The 5,821-nt window shown below is 61.3% G+C and overlaps 1 pseudogene; it reads right to left on the reverse strand.

Annotated features, from left to right (window-relative positions):
* Nucleotides 1-870: 870 nt before the first annotated feature.
* On the reverse strand, nucleotides 871-5,419 carry LOC136303402 (maestro heat-like repeat-containing protein family member 7; annotated as a pseudogene).
* Nucleotides 5,420-5,821: the final 402 nt, after the last annotated feature.

Below are 5,821 nucleotides of genomic sequence, written 5' to 3' on the forward strand. Positions count from 1 at the left end.
TCTCCAGGCTCCGGCCTCGCAGGGATGCCCACAGCTCCGGCCCCCCGCCCACGCGCTCTCTCGGCAGTGCAAAGGCTTCCGCAGGACCACCGAGGGCCGAGGGGCTTCTGGCCATTTTCCCTGCAAGGCTGCACGCCTGGGCAGCTTGCTGAGCACAAAGCACCCTTTTCCCCCTCTTCCCCTGTGCACCCAGGGCAGCAAAAGAAAAATCCTGGGAGTCTGTGTATTGTAACACATACCCTATATTTATATACTGAAGAAAAAAAAGAAGAAAAGAAGAATCCTGTAGAAGAAGAAAATCCCCGCTGGCTCAGTTGACCCCAGCAGGCAGAGTGTCCCAGATCAGCTCTCCGCAGAGCTCCAGCAGCGCAGCCAGCCCAGGCCCGACAGTCGAGGCCGTGTCTTCCGTGCCCTGCGGAGCTGATCTCGCAGCTTCCGCAGGATGGAGTACGGAGCTCTCTGGACTGCCTGGAGGACCAAGGCTGTTTCAATGGCCAGGTTTCTGATGGCAGGGCTGCTGTCATCTGCCGTGTTTTCAAGGGCTGCAAGACAGAGGAACACGGGGCCATAGCCCTGATCAGCAGGGACCCGAGGAGAGCCCCCTGCCAGGGCCAGCCCAGCCCGCTCTTGCCATGGCCACGAGGGAGCAGGGACCAAGGGGATTGAAACATTAATTTTGAAGAATTACAGACTTTAACTGGATATTGCTGAAGTAAGACAGATAGACTTCCCTTTTGATAAGCAGAAGCCGGATTTAAGGAACTGATAAATCATGGGGCCTGTCAACTTATGTTTGTGTATTCTGACTAATCAATAGGCTTCAAGAAGGACAATGAATTCAGAAATCAAATACTCCTGGGAAAACAGGATTCAGTCGTCACGCAACGCTAAAAGGTTAAAAAGTCAAAGCGAAGAAGACTCACTTACTTCATCATTTTGAGACCCCGCCCCATAAAAAAGACCACCGACCCATTTCAAAGAACAAACCACGCATGCTTAATAGCTTTTGGCTAATTACCATAGGGAGCGGGGAATGGGAGGTACTAAAGTCATGAATATACATTTGTGTTTTGGGTATTCAATCCTTCTGTACATCAAAAGACCCTGTGATCTTCTGTGAGCGCGCGTGTGTTCGGGAGCTATCCCGCACGCTGCCCGGCGTCGTAATTAAACATACACTTTCTAACTCTAAACTGCTGGAGAGTCTTTTGTCCGTCATTGTTGGATATCGGCATTAGGGCGATATTCCTATTTTTTTTAATAATTCAGGATCAGCCCAAAGCTGCTGGCCATGAATCCCCGACGTGTCCCCGAATTCTCCGTGTGCTCCGCCCTCACCACCCCTCGTCCGCACAGGGAGCACAGCCCTCCGCAGCCGGGCCAGAGCGTGCGGCTTCCCCCGGCAGCCCCCGCTGACAGCCCGCTGCCCCCACTCACCCGCACAGATGAGCTCGAGCTCTTCCTTCCTTCCCCTCAGGTGCCGCCCGGCCATCCCTGGGAACACAGAGCCTGTCAGGGCCCCAGCGGCACGGCGCCCTGCCGGCGGCGCTGCCAGCCCTGTGGCCACACGGCCTCCTGCCCCGGCGGGGCTCGGCCCGGGCCCTTGCCGCACGCTGCCGCCCCAGGGCACGGCTGCCAGAGGGCGGCAGCGGCCCCGAGGGCAGGCGCGGCTCCACGGCGCCGGGCGCGGATGCCGCCGCAGCCGGGCCAGCAGCCGGGGCCGGGGCCGAGCTGCGGCGGGCCGGGGATGGGGGCTCGGGCTCGTGGCTCACCCATGAACCTGATGGCCGCCTCTCGCAGGGGCTCCTGTGGGTGCTCCAGGTAGGGCAGGGCCCGGCGCAGGTGCTCGGCCGCTCGGCTCCTGTCGTCTGCCAGCTGGAGAGAGCGGCAGCAGGGAGGAAAGGGTTGGCACGGGCTCAGCCCCTGGCCGGGCTCTGGCCGCGCCCAGCCCCGGCCTCCCCTGCCCGCACAGCCCCGAGGCCCGGCCAGCGGGCGCCGGCGCCGGGCTCTGCAGGGGACAGAGGGCCGGCTGCTGCCCGGGGAGGCGCGGTGCCGCCCCGCCCCGCGGCCCCGCTGGGCCGGGGCTCCGTGGGCACCGCACTCGGGGGCCTTCTTCGGGCTGAGGCCGCGGCTTTCAGTCCCTTACCAGTCCTTCGCCGAACCTCCACGTCTGATCCACCTGCAGCATCTGTTCAAGATCCCTCCTCCTCAGGAATCTGGCTGAAGAATGCAGCGTTTCCCGGGCGGCCTGGAGAGCAGCAGAGAGCCGCAGATGGCCCCACAGTTCAGGGCACAGGAGTGTCCCTGTGCCAAGGCCTGCAAGAGGCTCCAGCCTGCAAGGCTCCAGGGCAGGAGGCAGCCGAGCCCCTGCCCAGGGGGAAGCAGCAGCTCACAAGTGCTCACCTCAAGCACACACTTGTTCTGGTCATGGCAGTGGAAGGAGAGTGGGAGCAGGCTCTGGCGCACATGTGACTTTAGCACCTTTCTTCCCTCTTCCGTTAACGAAACCATCATGTCTTGAAAGGCAAACATAGCGCACAGCTGCACCTGGCTATCATCCTGTATGAAAGGAAGGAAAAAAGACCTCATCACGGGCTGCTTCTGGCTGACCTGGGCACCAGCCTGCAAATCCACATGGCACAAAGTGTCCATGCGGCACTCGGTGGCCGTGGCTGGGGGCACAGAGCCTTACGTTGTCAAAGAGCGGCAGGAGCGCCTCAGCCAGTCTCAGGGCGATGGGGCTGGGTATCAGGACGCCATTGTACAGAAACAAATATTTCAGTAGAACAATGGTCATCCTGATGATGTCGCCATCACTTTCCTGCAGGAGCTCGATGAGGCTTTCAGTCAGGTTCCACATTTCTTTAGCCTGTGTGGAACACAAGTCTGTGTAAGCCCAGCCTGCTGCCACAGGGCTCAGAGGCCAAAGGCCTGTGTGGAAGCACTCGGGCAGCTGAAGTGGGAGGCAGGAGAGCTGGGAGCAGCTGTCTCAGCACCCAAAACTAAGGCAAGCTCAAGCAACTGCCTTCCCCAGCCCCACGCTGCCCGCACAGCCTCAGCCGCTGCCCCCTTCTCACCATCAGGCGATTCTTGCCCAGCACCACGAGGCCTCTGAGTGCCAAGAGACGCCTCTCCCTGCACTCGCTCCGCAGGTTCTTGGACAGGATCTCCAGAGCGATGCCGCTGCACTTACTCAAGTTGAGGCACTGGAGGACCTGAAAGGCACAGGGCAGTGACAGGGGTCCCGGCCGACAGCAGCCCAGACCCGCACAGGGCCGGGCCCAGGCAGCAGCAGCAGCAGCAGCACAGGGCGCGGGCACCGTCCCAGGCAGCTGCGGCTACGAGAGGGCACAGAGCTGGGAGGCAGCTCAGCCAGGCAGCGCTGGCCTTCAGGCTCACCTCCACAAGGAACACCAGGGCGGGCAGATCCCAGCGTGGCTGCCGTGTGCTGAGCAGCTGGAGCAGGTAGTGAATGATCCAGGAACACAAGGGTTTGGAGACAGAAGACATCTGCCTGGCAGGAGAAAAAGTAACCAACACTGTGAACCAGGGGGACAGACCTTTCCCAGGAGTGACTCCCAGAGGTCGGCTCTTTCAGCACCATCCTGCACGGGGACCTCAGGCATTTGGGAGGTGGCTCCTTGTGGGCACCCGCCTCTCCCAGCCTTTGCCAGTCTGCTTGGTGTTCCGGGGTGACAAGGCCCTCTGGCTCATCACCACAGAGACTCTGTGGGGGACCCCGAGCACAGAGCACAGATTCTGGGGGCGGCGGCGTCAAGGGGGTCTCACCTGGCCAGCAGACCCAAAGCATAGTGGTGGGTGTCAGCATGGAGCAGCTTGTCCCAGCCACGCTGGCGTTCCATTGCCACCACCACATTCTCACAGCGCATTTGGCAGAGCAGGGACTTGAGGGTCCACGCTGCAAACCTATGTGCAGAGCAAAGCCCAGGTCACGCTGGGAGCACTGGCTCCTGCCCTGGAGATGTGGCAGGGACAGGAGGACTGGGATGGAGCACCTGTTGGGGCTGGTGGCAAGGCCGTCTCGCTCCTGGCATGCCTTCCAGAAGGTATCGATCTCCTCTGGTGGATCCAAAGTGCTGGAGAACACTTGGAAGAGCAGATGCACAAGTAGGCGGGGGAAACACAGCCTCACTTCGAGTGGGACATAGTGCTCCTGGAGGATCTTCCACATCACCGCAGTTGCCTGCAAAGGACGAATCCCCCCGACACAGTGCTGAGGTGTTGGTGTGGCAGGGCCCCAGCGTGGCACGGAGAGGCCAGGGGAGACGCAGGGGGAGCACCGGGCCCGGTGCCCCTGAAGCTGCCCCTAGGCCAGGCTTCATCCCAGCGCCTGAGGCAGGGAGATGCGGTGGGGGAAGGAGGGTGGAGAGCTGCTGGAAAGGCAGCCGTGGGGTGAGCTGGGGCCAGTTCCAGAAACTCACAGCCAGGGCAAAGACACCAGTTTTGTCCCCATCCGAGGTGCACGTGCTGTGCTCTGGCCAGTCCTCCAGCACACGGAGGAGCATCATCTGCGCCGGCTTCGCAGTGCTGGGGGAGCACAGGATGACCTTCCACATGGACAAAGCAGCTCTGCAGGGTCAGAACTCTGTCTCAGGGGGGCCTCGGACACAGCACCGTGGCCTGGGCTGCAGGGGGGAGCTGAGCTGGCTGCCAGCTCTGCCTCTGCCCACTGGCCCTTGCCAGCAGCATGCAGGCAGCCCAGCCCTGTGGGGACAGACCCCCGAGGGGCAGGGAGGGAGCACGGCAGCAGGCTCGGGGCCTGCCATGCCAGAGCTGGAGAAGGGAGCAGCCGGAGGGCCCTGGATTTCTCCTTTGCTCAGACACCTGGGACAGGCTGTACAGGATGATGGGCTGGGGAGCCCTGAGCCCTCTGGGCAGGTGGGCCCCATACCTGTCACACGATGGGGCCACACGCAGGAGAGTCATCACCACGTCAGCAGGCTGTGCCTCGGTGAGATCCAGCAGGGTCCTGAACAGCTTGTGCCCAGAGTACTCATTGGCCAGGAGCCACTGGTGGATGTACCTGACCATGGCAGGCGCCTGGAGAAGGCACGGGAAGACTTGGAAAGCTGCCAGAGGGAGAAATGTCCCCAGCTTCCCCAGAGAAGTGCTTCCCTTTCCGCACACTGGGTGGCCTGGGAGGGTTACAGGGACCAGCAGGGGTGGCTTGGGAGGCCAAGCAGTTCCTGGGAGGATCAGACCCTGGTCACAGGCTTCTTACTTGCTTTGGCTTGGAAAATCCCTCCTCTACAAGCATATCCAGCAGGGCAGCACTGGACTTGGTTTTGAAGAGGTCCTCAGAGTATCCTCTGAGCCCAGTCTCCTCTACTGGGGCAGCTCCAGGACCTTCCTCTTCCACGCTGGCCAATTTGGGCACTCTTGGGGATCTCTGCTCCATGTCAGCGACTGGACTGATGGGGACTTGCAGGAGAGATGCCTCGGAAAAGCTCCGAGTCAGCAAGTCCTGCAGCGGTGCCTGGAAGGCACCGACACAACTGAAGTGCTGGGAAGAGTTCAGGACAGCAAGTCCTGCACTCTGCTCTCGAGGGCTCCTGCCACAAGGACGGGTGACTCTTGGTCAAGGATTGTGCTTTGGCCTTGAGGTCAACCGGCGGCAGGAATAACGCCTCGGAAAAGCTCCGGGTCAGACACGAACGAGTGTGCTGTGAGGGGGCTCCTCACGACACCGCTCTATCCTGTCCTGTCCCGTCACGTGCTCCGAGCACAGTGGCACAGCTGCATCACCACCAGCACCTGTGTCACCATGTGTCACGAAGGCTCCTTGGACACCCTGTGCCGT

The sequence above is a fragment of the Chamaea fasciata genome, unplaced genomic scaffold (genome assembly GCF_029207755.1).
Source record: "Chamaea fasciata isolate MVZ Bird 193981 ecotype frontalis unplaced genomic scaffold, bChaFas1.0.hap1 SCAF_33, whole genome shotgun sequence".
NCBI classification, from domain to species: Eukaryota; Metazoa; Chordata; class Aves; order Passeriformes; family Sylviidae; genus Chamaea; species Chamaea fasciata.